This window comes from Eublepharis macularius, chromosome 6 (genome assembly GCF_028583425.1).
Source record: "Eublepharis macularius isolate TG4126 chromosome 6, MPM_Emac_v1.0, whole genome shotgun sequence".
NCBI lineage: Eukaryota > Metazoa > Chordata > Lepidosauria > Squamata > Eublepharidae > Eublepharis > Eublepharis macularius.
Window position 1 is genome coordinate 42035809 of NC_072795.1, and position 12873 is coordinate 42048681.

Genomic DNA, 12873 nt, shown 5'->3' on the forward strand with positions numbered 1-12873 from the left:
AGCCATTTTGCAAGAGAAACTGAGAAGGGTGAATTGTGCAAACCAGCAATCAAATCACTGGGCTGGAAGACAAGGTGCCTCTCCTGGTATTATCATTTACATGATATGCAGTCACTAACCATTAATGTAATCTGAATGTTAAGTTGTTTAAGTGCTTAGTGGCAGCTGGGAATCTCCAGTGCAAACCTTCCCATTGTCTCAAGGTCCCTGCCAAATATATGACTCAGTGACATTCCCTCCATTTTGTACCTTTGTATTATGATTCAGTCAGAAATTTCTCATCTCACTGCCCCTTCCCAGCTAATCCTCTCAAGTCTATAATTGTCTCCTAATAAGTTGCCCAACTCCCATGTTCTTTTATACTCTGTTGCAACCTTTTGAGTTCTGAAAAGGATCCATGTTATCCTGTGGGCCCAAGACAGTATATCTAGCCAAGCTCCAGATCTGGCAAGCTGAGCCTGCTCCTGAGTCTCCTCTGGGCTTCAGTGTGGGCAGTGACAGGTTCCCAACGCACTGGACCTCTCCTCCTTTCTCCTGATTTCTACACAGGAAAGATATATCTTTTTGCTCCCTATCTTCTCTCTGCTTATTTTCCAACTCACACTGATCCCACAGAGAGCTGGCATTTTGCTGCTCTTTGCTGCTTAGGATACTCGCTTCTCTTCTGTCCTGTACCCCATTTTCCATATTTACACTCCTAGCTCAACAGAGCTTATGCTCCAAATTGGAATAGCTCTAGTTGATACTTTTCTGGGTGTTGTTAGGAAATGTAGGCTTTGAGTCCAATGGCACCTTAGAAACCAACAAGATTTTCAGAGTGTAAACATCAGACATATGTCTAAAGAAGGGAGCTCTGACTTTCGAAAGCTGAAAACCTTGTTGGCCTCTAAGGTGCCATTGGACTCAAATCCTGCTGTTTTGCTGCAGACCCACCTAACTATCCTGTTAGGAAATGTGCTGTTTGCTTGTGCTTTGTTTTAATATCTGCTAGTATTTACTCAGGATAAGTTCTCCCCCACTCCCAGGGCTGGATCTCCAGGGGGGCAGGGGGGTTGCCTGCCCCCAGCACCGATGAAGAGGGGGCACCGGGCGTGGCTGCCAGCTGGGATTGCATGCCGTGGAGCTGGCAGCAGCAGCACTGGTGGCTGAGAGGGAGGGCTGAGAGGCCGCCAGTGCACTGCCCTGGCCAACGGCCGCACTGCCTGCCGCGCCTGGCCTGCAGCTGCTGCGCCTGGCTGGGAGCATGTGCTGGTGGCAGCAGCGTGGGGCAACAGAGCGGGCAGCCTCCCAGCCCTCCCACTCAGTTGCCCTGTGCTGTCACCACCACCAGCACATGCTCCCAGCAGGGCGCAGCAGCTGTTGGCCAGAAGCGGCAGGTGGTCAGGGCGGCGCATGGGGCAACTGACTGGAAGGGCTGGGAGACCACCCACGCACCACCCTGGCTGCCTGCCGCACCCATGGGAAGGCTGGCTTGAAGCAGTGTGCCCTGCATGATGATGTCACGCACAGTGATGTCATCACGCAGTCCAGGTGCGCGTGCGTGCGCACGAGTGCTCAGTGGGGCAGCAACAGCCCTGGAGCTGCCACTGGGTGTGGGCAATCCTTGCTACAGCCCTGGCCACTCCTTATTATTGTACTCCCTGCTCTACAAGTAGGGTTACCAGGTGCCTGTCAGTGGCAGGCAAACTCCCAGGGGTTTGCCCTACTACCCTCCAATCTGCCAGTGATTGGCAGGAGCTTGCAAGCCCCCCAGAGGTTGCAAGCCTACCAGAGGTTGGTAGGCACTCTGGGAATACACATGGTGTGCACACTCCACAGGGGTGTGTGTGTGTGATGACATCACTTCCTGAAGTGATGTCATTGTGCCAGCTGTGGGCATGCTTCCATGCTTCACTGGGGCCAATTTTGGCCCCAAATAGATTTAGCCTCACCAATTTTGGCCCCAAATAGATTTAGCCTCACTCAAAGCACGAGAGCCTCACGCAAAGTGCAGGAGCCAGAATTGCATGCATGTGAAGAGGATCATGAGAACAGCTTAAGGTGAGTACTGAGTCCCTTACCTACCCATCGTGAGGTTGAGGGGACCCTAACTACAAGCAAGCTAATTCCCCATGACAATTTTAACCCTTTCCAGGGATGTGGAAACACTATCACCCTGCCAGTAACTGAATTCATTCCCAAATTATTGGGGGAAGGTACACTCTTCCCATTCTTTTCAAGGCATCTTAATTACTCCCTTTCAGTGTTTTTCTTTTCTAATTTTTCAATCTTCCTGTCTCTTTTTTCTTTCCTTCCTCTCTGTTATTTTTCCTATCTTTGTTCTTCTCTGCATCTTTCTCTATTCATTCGAATTTTCCATTCCATTTCTTATTCTTATTACGAAAAGTTCAGGGACGGGAGGGGGCAGCAGCATGCTGGCTGTTTGCGCAGTACAGAAAATAGCTGAGAAAAACCCTGGGTGAGGCACTCTCAATTCTTTATTTTGCCTCAATTGCCTTTACTTATACACACAGGTAAGTGTGTGCAGGCAAGATCTTAATTAATGCACCTTTAGGCTGCATGCCATAAACAAACACAACACAAATGAAACAACTGATTGAAGATTTGCTATTATTTAGGAACAAAACTGAAGATTGCTGGCTGACATGCTGCTGTTTTTCTGTGCCATGCATTCTAAACTTAAATTGTTAAGCACTTAAAATATGATGGCTAGCAAATAAATCTTAGCAGCTCAGCATGCTTCTTCTGTAGCTTTCCCCATAAAACAAAATAAAAATAAATTATTAGAGAAATATAAGACTTGGGCATGAGAGGTTTTTTTTAATGCTACATGAACTGTGTGCAATTTATTAATTTTGCCTCCCATCTTTTCCAAACGTATTTTCATTTCTACAGCTGGAACACTGAATTCAACTACTGCTCTGTGTTTCTTATGCCCAATGGAAATCAAGAATTAGTCAGTATTGGAGACAGATCTTGGGACTGAATGCACCCATGCTGAGTGACTAATGTTAGCCTTTCCTAAAGTGTATGACATCTCTGCAACACATCAGAGTCATACAGTTGCATTGCAGAGACCTATAGTTGCACACCAGAGTCATACAGCTGCATTGCATTTAAAGTTAAATGATAGCCCTTTCTCTTTAAAAATCCTAAGCACTTCAAAGGAAAATTTTGTTGAATCCACTGTTCCATGTAAACTGACTAGAGTATCTACAATTGCTCAGGTGAAAGGCTGGACATTGCTTATGGAGTCAGCCTCAGTCTCATTACTGCGGTAATGCTGTATATATTGCCCAGTAAAATTGGATTTGGTCTCAACTGAATCCAAAAAGTTTTATCTAGCAGATCTGAAAGGAAAAACTGTTTCAAGTAGTTTTCATGAGAACATCTTCAGAAACATGTATTAAGAACTTAAGAACAGCTGAGCTGGCTTGGACCAACAGTCATTCTTGTCCAGCATCTTGTTTCACACAGTGGCCAGGCAGATATTCATGAATGGCTTACAGGCAAGTCATGGAGGGCAAGTCCTCCCTCTGTTGTTCCTAGCACTGGTATTAAGAGGGTTACTATCTCTGAATGTGGATGCTCCATTTAGTCATTGTGATGAATAGCCTTTAATAGACTGAATGTGTCTAATACCCTTTTAAAGCCAACTAAACTAGTGGGCATCACCAACAGCAAATCCCCCAAGCCCATCACTTTCAGAGCAAAGTAATTCCTTTTGACAGTCCTAAATTTACTGCCCATCACTTGCATTGGGTGCCCATGAATTCCAGTATTATGGGAGAAGGAAAAATTAGCATATTCTATACTCACAATAAGAAACTCAGTAGAGAATACAAAAAACACAAAAAGATACTTCTCCTTTCAAGGATTTATATACAGCTATGTTTATTCAGTAGTAAGTCCCATAATCCCATAATGAGGTTCATCTGACCCTTGCTTACTAACCAACAGCCTTGGGGTTATACAGGGACCATCATTACTCCTGAAGAAGCAAATTACTGCAGTTGCAACCCCCCCCCCCACACACACACTTTATTCCAACTCTAGTCCAGAAGATGGCCCCCTACCTTGATACGGACAATTTGGCCATCTGGATCCACACCACAATCACATCAAGACTAGACAACGGTAATGCACTTTACATTGGTCTCTGTCAAAATCCACTTGAAGATTAGAGTTCGCGCAGTACGCCGCAGCTTGGCTATTATTGGGAGCTAGATGGAGCATGTATATTACTCCCCTTCTGCAATCACTACACTGGCTGCAGATCAGTTACCAGGCTCAGTCTAAGGGATCAGTTATCACGTACAAAGCCCTTCATGGCCTTGATCCTTGATATCTGCAGGACCACCTCTTCCCCTATGCTCTACAATGACAGATTTGCTCATCTGAGAAGGGCATTCTGCAGGTGCCAGCCTGCAATGGGCAAAATCAACAACTGGCCATACATGTTCCCGCCTTATGGAAAGGCTTGCCTGTTGAGGTCAGGAAAGCTCCCACTCTCCTGGCTTTCCACAAACTATGCAAAACTGAATTATCCAAGAGGATTTCTCACACAGGTATAACAGGGTTGTACTTTATAGAATAGTTTAGAAAGCTATTTGTGTGAAAGTTTAGGACTGTGGTCTATATTACTTTGCATAAGTCATATTGCTTGTTGCTGTAAGTAGAATCCTACTATGTAATTTTTGCATTGTTTCATGTGTCATGTGAATACTTATGCTTTGCTTCAGTTCTGTTTTCAAATTCATAGTTGTTTCCAAATTTCTGCTCTACAAATACTGCTGTGTTTTTATTGGATATCCAATTCTGTTGATTGTATTGACTTAATCTGTGTAATCTGCCTTGAGACCTAGTGAGAAAGGCAGACTATAAATAACATAAATAATTGCAGATGTAAGTGTGCCAAGGAATGCAAGTTACTTTGCTTAAAATATAATCTTGGCCTGTTCCGGAATTCTGCTTCAGAAGGATGCTTTACTGGAAAAGTAAAATGTAGTCACTCCTCTGGCATTGCTGGAGACAGCAAAATGGCTCTGGCTGAATGGATAACCTAACATAAACTCTTTTGGCACTAAGACAGGTTATTAAGGGATACCTGGTCACCATAGTAACTCAGCCTATGATCTTGGGAAATAAGAGCAAACCAGGGCTCTGTTATCTTCAACAACCCTTCCACAGCACATGCTGTCCAAACTAAACAGAAAGCAGAGTGTTTCCAGATATCTGAGATCTGTAGTTCGGCATCAATTGAGCAATCATGAGCAATTCTTCAGGTCTGTAACAAGTGCATTTCTACTTCAAAGATTCTGATCCAATTTAGTAAGATAGGTAAGTAAAAACAACCCCACGAGCTTCTGTGTAGCTCCTGTCTCATCGTTAGCAAGAACGGGTACCACACATTGCCATGCTAATATATTTGGGATGTTCAAGCACCTGCCAGTTGACTTACATCTTGTTCACGGGTTGCAAACAGAGACCTGTTTTTTTGTCAATGTGTTCTTTAGTTCATAAATCTGTTTGTGGGGATTTGGCAGGTTATTTCAATGTATTCCTTACTAGCCATGCAGTATAGAGCAACTGACTTTTTGTGCATGAACATTCTCACATAACCCAACTGAATGAATTCCTTGCATCTGTTTTCACTGTAGAAAATGTGGGCACACATCCACACTGCAGCCACTGTCTTTAGGAAGAGTGAACCCGCCCCCCACCCCAATTCCTCAATTTGCTGATGCAGTCTGAACTGGCTAAGAGAAGATTGAAAGAAGTCTCAGCTGGCTGAGGCAGTTCTCACACAGGCTTTATAAACTGTTTTGGCTTCTGTTTTTTTTTTTTTTTTTGCAGGACTGCTTTTTTACCCCGCTCTCCCCATTTCCAGTGTAGTGTTCTTTTTTTGAACCAATAGTGATTAGAGCTATATTTTTAAAAAGCACATCTCTATCTCTTTCCCATGTGGAGATATGCCTTTTTCCTGATATATGTCCACAAGAGAAGGGGTTAGAGACTTGGTTTTTAAGATTGATAGCTGGGAAGTCAGAGAACTTACACCTATCATTATAATGCTATAGTGCTATAGTGATTATTTCATGCAGATTTTTTTAAAAATGTAAAAGTTCTGATGGGCCAGGGGAAAGAGTTAGCCAGTTCCTGTACTGGAAAAAACAGCACTGTTTGAAATGGCCACAGTGATTCACATATGTTTCATAAATGGTGTAAATGGTGTTTGAAACTGCCATCCCCACATTGCTTTACATGAATTAAAGGCCGCCAAAAGATAACAACTGGGTTAAAACAGAAATGTGAAAGGGGAATGAGACTGGAAAAGACCTTGAGGTTCTAGTGGAAAGCTCAGTGAAAATGTTGACCCAATGTGCAGCTGCGGTGAAAAAGGGCGAACTCTGTGTTCAGAATTATTAGGAAAGGGGTTGAAAATAAAATGGCCAATAATGTAATGCCCCCATATAGCTATGGGGTAGCATCATTTGGAATACTGGGTGCAGTTCTGGGCTCTGCATCTCAAAAAAGATATTGTAGAGCTGGAGAAGTACAAAGGATGGCAACCAAATGATTAGGGGACTAGAGTACCTTCCTTATGAGGAAAGCCTAGAGAGCCTGAAACTTTTTGGTCTAGAAAAAAGATGGCTAACGGGAGACATGATACAGATTTGAAAAATTGTGTTTGGGGTGGAGAAAGTGGATAGAGGGAACTTTTCACCCTCTTTCACTAGCCATGGTGGCTGAAGGGAGCCTTCAGCTATATAGGCAGCGAACCTCTGAATGCCAGTGCTGGGAGGCACTAGCACAGGAGGGCCTTAGGGTCATTCTAAACATTACTTCCTTTGTGAGTTCACCATGGAGCCAACCTGGGCTGGTGCAGACATACTGCAGTTCTGGGGAATGGCTTGCATAAAAAAAGGAGAGCCCAAATGGGCTCCATCTGCAGCAGCAGAAACAGAAAAAATATCCCCCCACCCCGCAGGGAAAAAAGCGGGGAGAAAGGTAGGAGCTTTCCCTCCCCTGGCAGCAAGCTTTCCAAGCCTATTTGGGCTATCCTTTTTTATACAAGCCATTCCTCAGAGCTGTTGTGTGTCTGTGCAAGAATGGGTTGGCTCTGTAGCAAATTCGTGAAGGAAGTAATGTTTCGAGTAAACAGACCCCAGACTTACCTGGGTGTCCCAGGTTGCAGCCTGTAGGGCGGTGGAGGGCATGGTGGCTGCCATTTCACAGGCTCACCTGGCTTCCCCTGGGCTGGACTGCAGCCAATCAGATCAAACTTCCTGGCTGCCCAATCAGGACCAGCTGGGAGTTTGCATAATGTAAACATGGCATAAAAGAAATAAAACAAAAATGGGAAGTTTTATTAATCATTCCTACTTTTGCAATAGTTATCTTATCTGGTCACAGAATCCAGATTTTTATAACATAGAATTTAAGCTACATTTAGTCTCTCCCTAGATGTGTTTCAAATGCAGGCCTGTGCCTTGAATCTGGTCTGATTAAAATGGAGGCTAGGGTAAGTCTTGCCTCCATTAATTTCTAGTGTAAATTGAACTACTCTCCCCAAGCCTTAACACCACTAATTCTCTGGGACTGTTTTCAATCACCTGGTTAAAGGCAGTATATAAGTTAGCCATCTTAGGCCTCTCCTCAGAGACCTTATTAACAAGGGGCTTAGATCAAGTGAAGGCATCCATTAAGCAAAGTGTGTTAGACAACGAATGGCGGGATGACATCAGTAGTTTCAGATTTTTTTGCTTCTGAGAACATCAGATATGTTGTTGCCCTGGCTGCCTATCCTTCACTATTAGAAATTCCGACCCATTGCTGGGTGTTTGTTCTCTTTAGCTAGGTGCAATGCACTCCCCTCTGCAGTGGTGGAGGGGCGATACAGAAAAATTCCCATGTGCAAGAAGGTCTGCCATGGTGGAAATGATAAGGTAGAAACAAATAAGCATGTTTTGTTCTTTTGTCAATTTTATCAGGAAATCCATGCAAAGTTCATTCTCCCCTTGCCTGGCAGGTTTCCGGGCTGTTCTGGCCCAGAACTTACAAGAAAGCTTCTTTTAGGCATCAATCCACTGATTACTGCTCCTTGTGCCAGATTTCTTGCAACTGCGTGTAAAATCCGCAAGGAAATATTATGAAATGTTATTGATTTTTAATAGTTTTATTTATTTTGTAAGAATTTTGTTTAAATTTTGATGTTTTATATCTGAAATTTGTGTTCAGTTTGAGGGTACTGTTTTGGACATGTTGTGTTGGTCCTTGACTGTATTAATAAATTGACTAATAAATTGACTAGTTACATTTGGTTCAGTATTATTAATTTGTTTAGTGCAATGGATTCCTGTGTTTCTTTCTGTCATGCTCTCCTCTTCCCCTCTGTCCCACTTGTCTTCATATAAGCTCCTTCAAACTCTAAACTACTTGTGGGGGAAATTTGCTTATGCTTTAATACTCTAGCATGCAATGAATTCTAATGGCATGTAAGAAGTAATAATAACAATAATTTGGTCTGTTGTCTATATAACCTTGATTTGCAGATGGACGTGCAGTTGAAATGAGTGGAGTATGATAGTGAGGGATGAAGGATCCCACTATAAAGGCACTCCAAAGAATGAATTATAGACTATGAGCACTTCTTATTACAAGTAATTGTTTGGAAAATGACAGCCAGGGTGCAATTCAATAAAGAGAGAAAGAAAGGGATAGTTTCTTATTGGCTGAAAGTAATAAATGGCTCAATTTTTAAGCCAACAGGTTTTACAAAAATGTGTTTGTGACTATGCCAAAATGGTTAGAGCAGTTTCATACATCGAACTTTCTATATGGAAGTAAATTCCTGTACTGGGGAGAAATGTACTTTGTTCCTAAATAAATTGCATCACAAGTGTTTCTGCTGCTGCAAATCAAAGGAATAAGCACCAGATATGTGCAGTAGATGCCTTGTCTGTACTGGAGGCAAGAAAAAATGTGCGCCTCTTCATGCATTACAACACACACCATTTTTTCCTAAATGGAAATGACTGTCCTTGTAGGAGAGCGGGTGATACAAAATGATCTTGCATGCAGCAACATTCAAGGTGAAAATTGATTTTTAAAAGGTGAACTCTTTAATGCATATATTTATTAGATCTGGAATATTTTCCCAAGATGTTTTGAGTCCACTGACTTTTACCATGAGCACCTTAAAAGCTATAAAATGTATTAAAATTATGTTTTAAAGAAATATCAACAGTACTAATTGTCAGTAGTATATATATGCTGTGCCATATTAACAACCTATATGAGATAAAGCATAGGTCTCGTTTTGACTGGCTCCCGTGCCCTGGTTCACAGTACTGTTCTCAAGTAGCGACAAGTTTATTACTTATTGATTTATGGATATACATATATCATTTTAAATACTTTACTTAAAAGTTAGAACAATGCTTTTAAAACACAAAGCCTAGCATACAATAAAATAAAAGCATTCTTGATTTCTATTACAAAAATAGTTCCACTTTCCAGCTGCCAAAGGAAGGAATCCAAGCACCATGTAGGGTGCATCCTCCCCTCCCTTTGGCAGCTAGAAACTGGAACTCTTTTTGTAATAGAAATAGGTGGTCAACCTTTGTTTATAATAATAATAAACAATAATAAATTTATAAACTGCCCTTCAGGACAACTTAACACCCACTCAGAGTGGTTTACAAAGTGTATTATTATTATTCTCAACAATCACCTTGTGAGGTGGGTGGGGCTGAGAGAGCTCTGAGAAGCTGTGACTGACCCAAGGCCATCCAGCTGGCTTCAAGCGGAGCAGTGGGGAATCAAACTCGGTTCTCCAGATTAGAGTCCTGCCGCTCTTAACCACTTCACCAAACTGGCTTTGTTTGCCAGTCAATAAGAGGACTGCACATGTGGAATAAATATCCACATGACCACATTTATACTGGATTCTGAAAATTATGGGAAAAAGTAGCTGATCTAAAGATCCATACGAGTAGTTGACAAATTTACATATGTGAATAAATATGGTTCATCTATTTATTTAAAATATTTATACTCTTCCTTCATCCTCAGAGTGGGCCAGAGGCAGCTCACAAATAGACACTTGCAGCACCACAACCAGGTAATGTCCCCCCAGACCTGTACAGCATAGCCCAGAAATGTTTGCCAAAACCTTTCACAAACCTACTGACAAAACAAGATATTAACAAGCCATCATAATTACATACCAGTTAAGGGGAAAAATACTGCACACACAGGGCCTTCTGAAACTGACAAAGAAGGTGCTCAGCTCACCTTATCCAGGAGGTAATTCCAGAGGTATGAGGCCATGATGGAAAAGGCTTGGATCTAGGTCAAGGATGATCTCAAAGTCCTGTGAGATTGGTAGGAACAGCATGAATGCATCTGGACACACACTGTCCCTTTAATTCTCAATATCTTTGAATAATATGGATATTCCCATCTTGAGTTACAGATAGGAATGCATGTTATGCTATACAATGTGGGGCCACAGAGACCCTCTTTGACTATTTCCATGCTCATGTTGCTCATATCTCATACCTTGCTCTGTTACTTTTTACCTTTTAAATAAAAGCTTTATTTTTTTACAGATTTAACAGTTGTGTTTTGGGTCTTGAGATTTTCTCTACAAAAATGGGAACTGAATCTTTCATCATGCCAACAACTGATATTCTTAAAATTTCAGTAAGAGTCCTTGGATTGTGTAACTACAAATTATTGGCTTACTGACTTTTTAAAATTAGTTCATCATTATATAAGGCTGTCCAGTTAGCATATGAAATGGTTTTTCTAGAAGTATAGGCCAGCATGCTTTACACTATGTGTGATCTGGTTGTTTTTAAAAGGGGAGACAATTGGTGCAAGCTCTTTGGGCCTCACAAGTGCAGGGGACCACAACAACACTGACAACAACACTGACATAAAGAGGTCTGAAACGGTCAGACATCTTTCCTTCTAAGACAGAAACAATTGTAAAAACATAACTTTAGGACCAAAAGAAATTTCATCATCCATTTACTGGTCAACTGACTTCAACACAGAGTTGCCAGCCCCTTGGTGGCAACCCCCAGGAGCTTACCCTGTCACACCACTGGCACTGTGACATCATTTCCAGGTGAAAATTCTGAAGTGATGTTACAGCCTACCATAGCACTCTCAGAATTCCACAAATTTCTATGGTAAATACTATAGAGATGGATGAAATTCATAGAATATTGTGGTAGGCTGTGATGTCACTTCCAGATTTTTACCTGGAAATGCTGCTGCTGCTGCTGCTAACAACAACAACAACGTTTGATTTATATACCACCCTTCAGGACAACTTAATGCCCACTCAAAGTGGTTTACAAAGTATGTCATTATTATCCCCACAACAAAACACCCTGTAAGGTGAGTGGGGCTGAGAGAGCTCCAGAGAGCCCGTGACTCTCTGGTCACCCAGCTGGCATCAAGTGAAGGAGTGGGGAATCAAACCCCGCTCTCCAGATTAGAGTCCCGTGCTCTTAACCACTACACCAAACTGGCTCACTGATGTCACAGTGTTGTCATTTCCTCCCTCCCATTTCTTTCTCCCTCCCACCACCTATCTGATACATGAGTGTGCCAGCTATTGGAGGACAATTGACATCCCTACTTCAATGGAAGGAATGGGTCTTCTTGTACTGTTTGCCTCAATATTTAATTAACACCTAGTCTATTAATTCCATTCATCCTTCTCTTCCTCATAATTCCAGTGGTATCAACAACCTGGCCAATAGCTTGGATAGAGGGCAAAGAAATGGAGTCTGTCAATAGGAGAAAGAAATACTTACTGGCTTAGCTGAAGTTTCTGATAAGCAAGGGTTACTAACTTCCTGCCCCCCATCTCACTGACCTAAGGTGCAAGAACCATTAAAAATGGGAGGATTCCGTTTAATAAAAGAATGCTGTATTTTGTGACTGAATCTCGTAATTCAATCCAATCCAATCCAATTTTCCATTTCAATGACCATAATGCACAGATCAAACATCATAAGTTTTACAAGAGAAGCCCAATACTACCTTACATTAACCTTTTTAAAATCACATTCTAACTGCCACAGATTTAAAAATTTGCCACTGATAATATATTTTTTTTATTTGAACCAAATTCAGAAGATTGTCCTCAAAACTTGGAAATCCAGAGTAACAGCAAGTGAGATCAAGGGACAGGTCAAAAACTACATGATAATAATGCATGAAAAACAGATTATACAAGGTTACTCCCACAAGGACAAACTCTTTCAGATTCAGGAATAAATCTAATAGTATTTTTTATCTTTCAGTTTTTTGAACATAAAATTTTAACATGCTGCTGTATTACCATCTGGTGTCAAATATAGATTTTTCTTTAAAAAAAAACTTACATTCATATTTATTTTTATCTCTAGTAAAGAAGTTGAAGACAATAGGAGTAGAGGAAGACATAGTTTTGGACTTTTTGGAAGTCATTAATTCATAGGGTCATAAGTCAGAAGCGACCTGACAGCACATAACATGCATTTCAATGCAGCATTGCAGCTACTTCATTATGGCGCCTATTATAGTCAGTTTGTGCAATCTTACTGCACCAGCTGATGAAATGGTCAACCATTGAAATGGGTCTTGATAACCTGCATATTTCAAGCCACCAATTGCATTAGCCCTGGTTCAAAAAGTGGATACTTGCTTCAAGACAACAGTTGTTCAACTGATTCGGGTCTCGGAGGCTTACTTCTTAAAAGTCTACTTTGCTTCTTCTTTTTCCTCCCATCCCTGGTATTTTTTTCTAGCACCACCATTGTTTCTGGATTCGTTTACTGTAAATAAATCCAGGGAAGTAACTAAAGA